General features: G+C 37.9%; 1 long non-coding RNA gene across 1 annotated transcript in view; it reads left to right on the top strand.

Annotated features, from left to right (window-relative positions):
* LOC116282697 (uncharacterized) overlaps nt 1-12,180 on the top strand; it is a 28,913-nt gene extending 16,733 nt beyond the window's left edge. Inside the window, exon 4 of the long non-coding RNA XR_012078606.1 lies at nt 12,118-12,180. This is a non-coding gene — a long non-coding RNA (uncharacterized lncRNA). The remainder of the gene's footprint in view (nt 1-12,117) is intronic.
* Nucleotides 12,181-12,649: the final 469 nt, after the last annotated feature.

Raw genomic sequence — 12,649 nt, 5'->3', positions numbered from 1 at the left:
TAATGGCTTCAAACCACAACAGTTTATTATTTCTCAGTGTTGATTTGAGTTCAGGCTGGGCTCAGATGTACTTTTTCTCTGCTTCCTGTGATTATGTCTAGGGTCACTTGTGGCTGAATTCCACTGGGACATGCAAGGCCCTCTGGCTCTCAGGGCCGCTTTCCACATCATCCAGTGTTTGGCTTGGACCTCCTTACATCACAGTTGCTGGGCAATAGTTTGGTTCATCTCTTCATCCAACCTTTGTTCTATCCCTTCATCCATTTCCTGAACTGAAAAGCAGTGTGTTTCACGCGACATGCTTATTCATGAAGTTCTCTCTTGCCCCTCTGCTTACCTTCTGCCCTTTGAAGCCCCTCCCATCCTACCGTGCCCACCTCCACTACCACCCCCACGATGAAACCCATCTGATGCTTTCCATTTCACCTGCTGTACCCACACCCTCTGCCAGCAGCACACTGGCTTTTCCTGAGCTTTCACAGAATGCTTCTGTCGTCCTGTCTTATGTTTTGTTCAGCTGCTCAGTTGCTCTGAGAAAAGCCTGGCCCTTTCCATGAGCACTTATTCCGTGGACCTACCTTTATGTGGTCCAGAAGAGTCTTCTCTTCAGACGTGTGTTCTGTTTAGATGTCTCAACTTTCTCAGGAGAGTGCCAGCTCTATTCATTTTTACTGACCAATGAAACATGCAATTGAACATTGTAAAATTATTTGTACTCCCAGGTCTTGTCAGAGGTTATAACCTAGAAATCTCTGCTGCCCAGTACCTAGCAAAAGCCCCATTGTGAAAGGTAATGTATTTGGAGGATTCCCTGAAGGATATGCAGTCCATCCATTCTCTGGACACACTCAATTTTGCCCTTGGATTAACCAAAGAGAGAGCTGCAGCCTGAAATACTTTTGATTTAGTTCCCCAGAGGATTGCTTTTATGACATTGCCTTTGGCATTGTGCCATTGGCTTTCCTGCTGATGGACATTACGTGGAAAAACCTGTTCAATTTTTGCAAACACATTTGAAAATCTGATAAAATAAGTGATTTTTCTAATAAAAATGTAAATTATTAAAATTGACTCAAGTGGAGTTAGGAAAACCCAAATGGACCAATGACCATGGAAGGAATTGAAAAAGGTCACCAAAGATTAATTCCTCTCTAGAGCTGAGCCCATTTTGGAGGGGAGTGAGCACCTACTGTGTTTTGTTTGTTTGTTTGTTTGTTTTGCCTAATAATTATGTTTGTCCCTCTATCTTTCTCTCTCATTTTTCTTTTATCAGTTAGTACCACTCCCTCCTTTGGAGGTGGCTCCTCCCCCACGTCAGTTATATGATAATTATGATAGTGCGATATTACAGTGATTCCTGGTCACAGGTAAACCAATCCTGTTAAACCATATGTAATATATTCTTGCATATAATGATCCATGGTGGGGCATGTGACCCAAGTAGAGTTCATCAGAGTGCTCTCCTGTAATTTTGTATTCACATCTGTGGGAAAGGTTCTGTTCTTCTTGGTTGCTAAATGGGGGTGATGTAAGCCTATAACTGGGGGTGGTCACAACTATTCCCTCCTATATGAATTACATCTCATCTGCAATGAAAAAGAAGAAAGAGAAATTAAGGAAAAATCCCATTTACTATCACATCAAAAAGAATAAATACTTAGGAATAAACCTACCTAAGGAGGCAAAAGACCTGTACTTCAAAAACTCTTAAGACACTGATGAAAGAAATGAAAGATGATACAAACATATGGAACAATATACCATGTTCTTGGATTGGAAGAATAAATATTGTTAAAATGACCATACTACCAAAGGCAATCAACAAATCAGTGTAATCTCTATCCAATTACCAGCAGTATTTTTCACAGAACTGGAACAAAATGCTTTAAAATTTGTATGGAAACAAAAAAGACCCTGCAAAGCCAAAACAATCTTGAGAAAGAAGAGCAGAGCTGAATGAGTCATGATCCCTAACTTCAGGCTATACTACAAAGCTACAGTACTCAAAACAGTATGGTACTGGCGCAGAAACAGACAAATAGATCAATGGAACAGGATAGAAGCCCAGACATAAACCCACACACTTATGGTCAAGTAATCTATGACAAAGGAGGTAAGAATGTACAATGGAGAAAAGATAGTCTCTTCAATAAGTGTTGCTGGGAAAACTGGATAGATACATGTAAAAGAATGAAATTAGAACATTCTCTAACACCGTATACAAAAATAAACTCAAAATAGATTAAAGACCTAAATGTAAGACCACATACTGCAAAACTCCTAGAGGAAAACATAGGCAGAACACTCTTTGACATAAATTGCAGCAATGTTTTTTTTTGGATTTGACTCCTAGAGTAACATAAATAAAAACAAAAATAGACAAATGAGACCTAATTAAACTTAAAAGCTTTTGCATGGCAAAGGAAACCATAAATAAAATGAAAAGACAACCTACAGAATGGGAGAAAATATTTGCAAATGATGAGACCGACAAGGGATTGATTAATTTCCAAAATATACAAACAACTCATACAGTTCAATATCAAAAACCAGAGAACCCATTCAAAAAAGGGGCAGAAGAGCTAAAGAGACATTTCTCCATAGAAAATACACAGATGGCTAACAAGCACATGAAAAGATGCTCACTATCGCTCATTATTAGAGAAACGCAAATCAACACTACAATGAGGTATCACCTCATCCTGGTCAGAATGGCCATCATCAAAAAATATACAAATAGTAAATGCTGGAGAGGGTGTGGAGGAAAGGAATGTTGTTGAGAATGTAAATTGGTGCAGCCACTATGGAGGACAGTATAGAGATTCCTTAGAAAACTAAAAGTAGGCTTACCATATAATGGAGCAATCCCATTCCTGGGCACATATCTAGAGGAAACTAAAATTTGAAAAGAGACATGCACTCCAGTGTTCATAGCAGCTCTATTTATGTAGCCAAGACATGGAGGCAACCTAAGTGTTCATAGACAGATGAATGGATAAAGAAGATGAGGTATATATGTATATTACTGCCACTCACATTTATTGGTCAGTGCAAACCACAGCCAATTTTAGGAAGTTAAGAAAATTAAATCCCACCACACATCTGGAAGGACAAAGAAACAGAATATCTGTGAACACATCCAATAAATATAACACTCCCCCAACCCCAACAACATTAGTGATCTTTGTAGACGTCACTGAAAATTTGAGGGGACCAAAGGAAGAATTGTATCACATGATATTTAGAATTTTGCAGAAAAATCTCTGAAATTTCTCTTCTTCCCAGTTCCTTTTTCTGTGGTATCCCTTACGTCGTACGTCTCTCCTTCTCTCGCAGATGCAGTGCTCAGACTCACAGGCTCCACTCTGTCCCTGTCAGTTTTCCTGTTTAGGACATAAAATTCTGTACTCCTTCATTACGGAGAGCAAATTCCACTACCCTTATTATTTGCGCATTTCCTCTACGTCTTATATACCACCCCAAGAGATTTGTGAAGCATTTCTTCTGAACAAACATAGTGCTTTCTCTAAGGATCCCGGTGAAAGCAATTTTCTCCATCTTACTACATTAATAATATATTAGCAAGTCAAATTTAGTGTTATGAAATGGATCTTGTTTCAGCAATGAAAGATGTTTCAACAATACTGTGTCTGTTATTTCAATATCTTATATTATTAGATTAAAAGAGAATGTCTATATGATCATCTGGATCTCCTCTGCCCAACATGGCAGACCTTAGCCACATGCAGCTATTCTAATGGGAATTTGAATAATTGAAGTTAAATTATTAATATTTTTGGTTCCTTATTCCCACTAGCCATATTTCAAGTGCCGGTACCCACATGTGGCTCGTGGCTATGGAGTTAGCACAGATATGAACATTTCCATCGTTGTGGGAAGTTCTATTGGACAGTGCTGATCCAAAGAATCATTTGATAAAATTAACAGTCATTTCTGATTTAAAATTTCTTATAAATTAGAGTTAGAAGGGAGCTCCTAAGTTGAGAAACAGTATATATAAGAAGCCAATGACCAGTATCATACCAAGTGGTATTCCCATTATGTTCAGGAAAAAGGGTGATTGTCACTATCCCAACTGTCTCTGTTAGGATTAGGTTTGATTTTTATTTCTCTCCCTTCTTTCAAGAAAACTGGAGAAAGGCAATTAAGGGTGGTAAAGAGGGCCTATTCCATGGCCTCTTCAGGTACCAAGACTCATTCTGTTACTCCTGGTGTGGTCTTTGTTCTCATTTTAAGATGACAACTTCAGTTCCAGATATCATATCTGTATTTAAGGCAGAAGGATGGAGAAATGGACAACGGGTAAAGAAGAAAGGAGACTACTGTGGTGTCTGCTATTTTAAAAAAATGCTCATGGACGTTGCCACGTTATACTCTGCTAACATTGTCCAGTAATTGGCCACATGGCCTCACCTTGTTGCAAGGGATGCTGGAAACTGTAGCCTTTATTCTGAATAGCTGTGTGCTCATCTGAAAACTGGAGTTTCCCATGGGTGAAGAAAAGAATAGATACTGGGGGGTAACCAATACTTTCTGTCTTAACACCTTATTTAATATTGTTCTAGAGGTTTTCATCAAAGCAATAAAATGGGAAAACAAAGGACTACAAATATTGGAAAGAATTGGACACAATTATTTTTCTTTTCAGAAGATATAATTAAATGTCTCAAAATCCACTGAAAATCTTTTTAGAAAGGAATAACAGAATTCAGTAAATGTGGGAAATATGCAAAAAAATCCAGAGCTTTCTGATTGATATCTTAACCTGTGAGAGACTGGAAATGTAATGAAAAAAATAGGAAAAAATATAATGCCTGTGGATAAATTTAGCAAGAAATGTGTGAAATTTATATGAAGAAAACCATAACGTTGGCTGAGGAGCACAAAAGGAAGATCCAGGTAAATGAGGAATCTTGGCATGTTCCTGGATGGGATAACTCAGTGTTATAAAGATAGACATTCTCTCCGAATCTGTCAGTTTCATACAATTCTGTTGAAAATACGTATTTTTTAATGTGTCAAGTGAATGATGAAATTTACATTAAAGATTGAAAATAGCAAGAAAACAGTAAAAGAACAAAGGGGCATGTTCCCCAGGAGATGTCAAAATGTGCTGTAAAGCTGCGGTGATTGAAAGTATGATCCCAGCTGAGGGATTGTTAATGGGACAGAGTAGAGTTTAGGATAAAAATATATGTACAGATGAGAGCATTGTAGTGTGTGACCTTGGACAAAGTCGTAAATTCTCTGTATTTCAAATAGCTCATCTGTAAAATTAGGATAAAGTGGTTCATACTGCATAGGGTTTCTGTAAGGGCAATATATGTATAATATTAAAGCAAAGCCTGGTTTGCTGTAAGCACTGTGAAAGCATGAACTATTATGAATGCAAGAATTTAATATATGATAAAGGTGTTATTAGGATCAAAGGGGAAAGAATCTATTACTTAATACATGGTGTAGGAGTAATTGACTTACATTTGGAAAGAGAGAAAGAAGAAAGGAAGAAATGACGAAAAGGAAGGAAGGAAGGAAGCTCATTAGAAGTCTAGTTCACATTCATTGTATATTAAATAGTATAGATGAAATATTTAATTATAAAAATCCCCATAAAAGTATTAGAAAAATGAGGAGGAATTTCAAAAGTATTCTTGGAGTATGGATTTTTTTTAATGCATTACTCTTATTTTTAGCATGATACCAATGCAATCAGCCGTACAACAAAACACTGTCAGATTTTACTGCCAATCTAAAAGGAAATTGAGATAAAGCGGTGGGCGGGGTGGTGGTGGTGGTATGAGAAACAGAGGTTGAGCAGGCAAGAGATAGTGGATCAGAAAAAGTTTATTTAAATACAATCAAAACTTTTATGTCTCATTTCTTTTGTAAACTGTGCTACATTGATGGTTCAGATTTCTCTTTTGAGGTGCTGCACTTTGATGGCAGAAAATGTCAATGAGCATTTATTTTTTAATTTCCAGGAATATTTACTTTAAGCGAGTCTGTTTTAAATTATTGCTTTTACTTTGAACCATGTATTTGATAGATGCTTATAGTTTTTAAAATTAGATGATAATGATGGGGAAAACATCGATTGTAAATCAAATGTATAAGATAACAATATTCGAGCAGCTTGGCTGTTCCAATTAGAAGTGGATTGTTTTGGTGAAAAGGAAGCCAGCAACTTTTTTTTTATATCATTTTTTTATAATGCACATTTAAGCTGATGGAAATAACCATTGCAACAGTCCTTTTTTAGCTTTATAGAAAATTATGCACTTAGAAAGTTACATAAATGTAAAAAAGCAAAAAGGGCAGAGCTTGATATTGCACTAAATACACATTATTTATTATGAGGAAGTGAGTTATAAAATGTAGAATTCTAGAAGGTATAGTTTCTATGCAAAAACTGATGTAGCAGATTGAAAATTTAGCTGGCAAATAGCTACTGACTTTTTAATTTAGAGACATTAAGACTTATTGTATCAATCTGGCTGCTACCCAGACTGTGCAATATTCAGAGCTCAGAGTTAAAACTCTTTAAGATGTGTGATAATATACAATACAAAATAATCTTTACAGAAAAATCCAGTTACTTGGATCCCCTCACCCCCTGCCCAAATGCCCAAGAGTTTGAATCCTATGTGATACAATAATGGGCTTCTATATTTCACTTAAAAATGCTCTCTGAGAATTATTAGAACATCAAAGTGACTGTAGCTACTAATAGGTATTTTCTTTCGCTGCACAACATGAAAGAAACTAATTTTTAAAAAGTTATAAGCAAGACAGTCATGTAAATTTGATATCCTTTGATTTATGAAAGGACACCGACAAGCCCAGGTTTTCTCCCTCCAGGATGTTAATAGAGCTCTTTACCTAATCCACTTCCCATGAGTTCTAAAGGGAAAGCACTGGGTGCCCCTCGTCTCGTATTAGAACTGTTTATTTATTGATGCCTTAAAAGCATTGTGTCCTCCACCCCCGCCCTGACAGATTAGATACTCACTGGCGCTGTGGTCATCTTACTCCTCCTTCTGTCTCCCTCCTCTTTCAAATAAATAGAAGTTTCATAGCATGGGTTGCATCAGGGTAAAGACTGTGGTGGCTGCTACTGCCTATGTGTTGGGAGAAGTTTCCATTTCTTTGGCATTTCAGATTTGCTTTTCAGGCGCAACATCCTTAAACTGACATCTACGTATTTGGAGGCTTGTGTGTGTTATGGTCATCTCTTTTTCAAGGAAATAGGAGACAGATGGATGTGAACTTTTCTCCTCTAGCCCCCATCTCTAACCTTTCTCCAAACAAACAGCACCTTCTTGCCCCAACTGAAGTTCAGCTTTCCTCCAGCTGGGTCCCTCCTCCTTGCCTCCCTGCAGAAGTCTCACCCAGAGATTCCTTAAAATGTTGCCTCCTGCAGAAGTCTCACACAGAGATTCCTTAAAATGTTGCCTCCGATCAGAGACATATCCCATAGGCTCTGAGGCAGCACTGAACTGTCCCCATATTGCCATTATTCCTGGCAAACCGTCTCCTTTCCATCTTTAAGCAAAACGTCCTTCCATTTTGGACTTTGCCTTGTGACCATACCACAGTCTAACCTTGTTCTGGCTGTCACCCTGTTGAGGTCACTCCTTCTCATTTGTTGAGGGTTTTGGTATCTGGATCGTGGTCATCATGCCATGATCCTGGGTGACTTTGCCATCTACATGGATGATAAATTCAGTACTTTAGTCTTGAAGCTTCTTGACTTTCTCATATTGCAGCTACCTGCCTGGCTACCTGCTGGACCCAATCAGCACTGCCTCTGAAATCCTTAACTCAATCTTTGCCCTGAGCCTTCAATCACCAAAACCCGACCCACTGCTTCCTATTGCTCTTCCCGTGCTTTTATTCTGCTTTCTCAAATCTGAAGTTTTAACATGCCCAGATCTCTTCAGTATGAAATGCAGCTTCCTCCCTGATCACAAGTCAGCCTCTAGCTATCTCTAATATCTCCTATTTCCCTCAAATGCTTTACAAGAATTATCTTTATTTTCTGCTTTGACTCATTTCTTGGAAATCAGGCAATGGATTCCATGGGGTCAATGCAATTGCTGTTTCTGGTCATCGTCACCCAATTATCCAATCCCAGTGGGCTATTGGCAGACTTTATTGTAGTTAATCTCTCTGCAACATTTGATCTACAGTCAATGTCCCTTTCTTGACTTCCATGACACAGGTCTGTCAGAAAGAGAACTGTCTCATGAGTTCTTTCCAGTCTCCTTTGCCAGTTCCTCCTATAATGTTTCCACCCTAAAATGTGAGTGATCCATTTTTCTCATCTTTCTGTGTGTGCTCACTGAACATCTGTAGGTTGAGGGTTCATGAACTGTAAAGGGACGTAAATGAATGAATGAACAGTTACTTTCTAAACAATATACCTTGTCTCAGGAATGATTTAAAACTAGTAAGAGTGCAAGAAAATCCAATTCAGTAACGTAAAATAAGTATGAGGCAAAGGAAATGAAGAAAAATAAGGGAGAAAACAAAATATCACCAGGGAGGGGTGAGGCTAAGTATGCTCTAAGTCTCAAATTTGGTCCTATGCTTTTGAGAAACCAATGAGAAAAGTGTGAAATCTCATCATGGTTACATAATCTAAAAAATACCTACAAGATACACAAACCAATTGTTTAGAATACAACCAGTGATGCTACTGAAAGAAACAAGAATGTCTCTCAGAGTTGGGTGAGGAAGCCTCCAGAAGATAAGAATCAAATCCTCATAGAGAGTCCAGAAATAAACCCATACACTTAAGGTCAATTAATGTATGACAAAGGAGGCAAGAACATACAATGGAAAAAAGACAGTCTCTTCAATAAGTGGTGCTAGGAAAACCAGTCAGCTACATGTAAAAGAATGAAATGAGAACATTCTCCAACACCATATCCAAAAATAAACTCAACATGGATTAAAAGCCTAAATGTGAAACTGGATACTGTAAAACTCCTAGAGGAAAACATAGGCAGAACACTCTTTGACACAAATTGCAGCAATATTTTTTTGGAACTTGTTCCTAGAGTAATGGAAATAAAAGGAAAAATAAAAATAAAATAAAAATTAACAAATGGGGCCTAATTAAACTTAAGAAAAGCTTTTCCACAGCAAAGGAGACCATAAACAAAATGAAAAGACAAGCAAGAATGGGAGAAAATATTTGCAAGCAATGAGACTGATGAGAGATTAATTTCCAAAATATACAAACAGCTCATACAGCCTAATATTAAAAAAAAAAAAGAACCCAACCAAAAAAATAGGCAGAAGTCCTAAAGAGACATTTCTCCAAAGAAGATATACAGATGGCCAGCAGGCACATGAAAAGATGCTCAACATCATTAATTATTAGAGAAATGCAAATCAAAACTGCAATGAGGTATCACCTCACACCAGTCAGATGGTCATCATCCAAAAGTCTGCAAATAATAAATGCTGGAGAGGGTGTGGAGAAAAAGGGACCCTCCTATATTGTGGGTGGGAATGTAAATTGGAAAACAGTATAGAGTTTCCCTAAAAATGAAAAACAGGGTTATTATATGATTGAGCAATCCCACTCCTGGGCATATATCTGGAGAAAACTCTAATTTGAAAAGAGACATGCACCCTAGTTTTCATAGCAACACTATTCACAATAGCCAAGACATAGAAGCAACCTAAGTGGCCATGGACAGATGACTGGATAAAGATGATATGGTTTATACATGCAATGGAATATTACTTGGCCATAAAAAAGAAATGAAATAATGCCATTTGCAGCAACATGGATGGACCTACAGATTATCATATTAAGTGAATTAGGTCAGACAGAGAAAGACAAAATCGTATGATATCATTTATTTGCAGAATCTTAAAAATGATATAAATGAACTTATTTACAAACCAGAAATAGGCTCACAGACATAGAAAACAAACTATGGTTACCAAAGGGGAAAGGGGTGGTAGGGAGGGATAAATTAGGAGCTTGGGATTAACAGTTACACACAACTATATGTAAAATAGATAAACAACAAGAATCTACTGTATAGCACAGAACTATATTCAATATTTTGTAATAACCTATAATGGAAAAGAATCTGAAAAAGCATATATATGTGTATATATATATATATATACATATATTTATGTATATGTATATATATGTATATGTATATATATAACTGAATCACTTTGCTGTACACCTGAAATTAACACACTGTAAATCAACTATACTTCAGTAAAAAAAAAGAGAATCAAATCCTCAAAGTTATTCCAGAAGATGCACCCATGAATTTTTAGGTCTGTATTTTGTAAATACTTTCCTTTTAGACACTGGCATCAGAACAAGAGTCAATTTAGTTAAAGTAATTCTGTGACAATATGAAGCCAGTACAATATGGTTCGTGTTCCTAAGGAAATGTTTTGTAATATGTTGAAGTGAAGTTAATTTTTGTCTTGCACACAATTCTCCCAAAATATTCTCTCAAAACAGTGTTTGATTTCTGTTGAGGGCATCGAGCATGAGATTCTATTTTGTGGCAAGTACTCAGTCTCACAAATTTGTATTTCCAGCTTTAGTCTAAATACTCAGTAGTTATCTGTATCTTGATAGGCCACAGGTATATCAGTTTCCCAAACTAGACTCATTGTTTCCCTCCAAACCTATTTCTCCTAGCCCTCCAACAGGGAATGATAGCATCATTAACTCAGACTCATCAAGAAATCTTGGAGTCATCCTAGACTGTCATCTCTTTTCCCCTCATTCCTCACACACAATAAATACCCACATTATTCTGATATACCCTCCTTACATCTCATGTCTCTGTCCTGGCTTCCTAGCACCACTGTTACTCTATGGGTTCATTCAGGACCTTATCACTTCTTGCCTGACCTACTGTCATATTGTCTTAACTGGTTTCCTGGGTCCTAGTCTGGCCCTTCCTCCTCCGATCCAGTTTCCACCTGATTAACCTTTGTATTGCTGTCATTTACCAAAGTGATGAGCACATGGCAGGCAAGTAAGGTACTTTTTTTTTGGATGGATTCATCTGTGGTTGAATGAATGTCCACACATGGGTCATATTAGGGCACGACTGTGATGTTGTTTTGTCATAGGAGGAGAATTACACCTATACTCACTCATGTGCTGTCAGGACTAAGGCAAACAGTTGTGCAGGGTGTTAAGCAACAAAACATTGGTTCCCAGATTTTGAGCCTTCTTGTTATCTTTCCTGTGGGCACACACTTGAAGAAGAGACCAAAGGACTCCCTTCCCACATTATTGTTAGAAGAAACTCCGAGAGAGTTCTAGAGAGTGGGAGATGAGAGCCCTTCCAGCAACTGTGCATCCGCCAAATGCCTGGAGGTGGGAGATAAGGATTAACTTAGAAAAGCAGTCAAGATTGAACTAGAGACCCAGTCACGTGAGGAGAAAAAAGGAAAGAAAACGCACCTGTAACTGGGTGGTTATTTGTTGGGAAAGGATGAAGGGAAGGAATTTATATGAAGATTAAGAATATGTGGGGATGTGCGAGGGAGCCCAGAGGGAAAACTGTATGGTAACTGCATTAAACAGTGATTGGTTGAGGGCATAAAGCAGCGTTTTGAGAGGCTGTTGATGGGAATAACTGCATTAAAGCAGGTGTTAACCTCAGTCTGTCATCTCCTCGAAGCAGGATGGCTGTTGTGCTCACATCCAAGTAAGACAGTGCCAGGACTTGCTAAACAGAATGTTAGGAATCCATGCAAACCCCACTTTGGGCACATCACTACTCAGTCCACATCTGTGACGAGGGAATGAGCAAGAATAAATCGTTTCAATAAGCATTATTTTATTGATGATACTGGTCCTGAAACTTGCAGGAAGCAGTATGAGTCCTTTGGTACTGGTCTTACTGAAGGACAAAGTTAGATGGGAAAATAGGTTTCAGACTGGGTGCCAACTCGTTAAATAGCCAGGTTGTGACTTGGAGAACAGTCTGTCCTGTAGGAACTGTGCGCTGGTCAGCAGAGAAGATCTGGAGAGAGGGCATTTACGTATAAAATCTCTTACATCACGGAGCCGTCCCTTTCTACTTGTAGGCATATTGTATCTCTTACTTCCTTTTGGCCATGAAAGAAGAGAAATTGAAAAGAAGAGGAAGGTAAGGTCACTAGCTTTTTACGTATCTAATGACAGTAGTAACCACATTAAGAGCTAATATGTATAAAATATTCACTATATTTAGGGCACTGGCCTCAGTGGTATTCTTTTCTTTTCTTTTTTTTTTCTTTATTTAATCCTTGCAACAACTTAGGGGTAGTTATAACTTTCTGTTTCTAGGACACACCTCCTTATAAGGCAGTGGAAAGATCATGATTATGAGAAGATGGGGTTCCAGCTGGTCACACTGCTTCTGTTGCTCCTCCAGTGATCTAGGGAAGACTGTGTTGTTTAAACCTCCGGGGTGCTCCCCTGTAAATTGCAGATATAATAGGGATCTTGAAGAAGTATACTGAGGACTAGCGATCCCATTATACAAAGGGTCCAACATGGTGGCTAGCACAAAGAAAGTGCGCAATAAAAAGGAATTAATTTCAGGTCCTTGCTGATGAAACTTTTATGCTGTCATAT

Source organism: Vicugna pacos, chromosome 12, assembly GCF_048564905.1.
Source record: "Vicugna pacos chromosome 12, VicPac4, whole genome shotgun sequence".
In the NCBI taxonomy this organism is placed as follows: Eukaryota; Metazoa; Chordata; class Mammalia; order Artiodactyla; family Camelidae; genus Vicugna; species Vicugna pacos.
The sequence above is the reverse complement of the archived record's forward strand: the minus strand, read 5'-3'. Positions and strand labels throughout refer to the sequence as shown.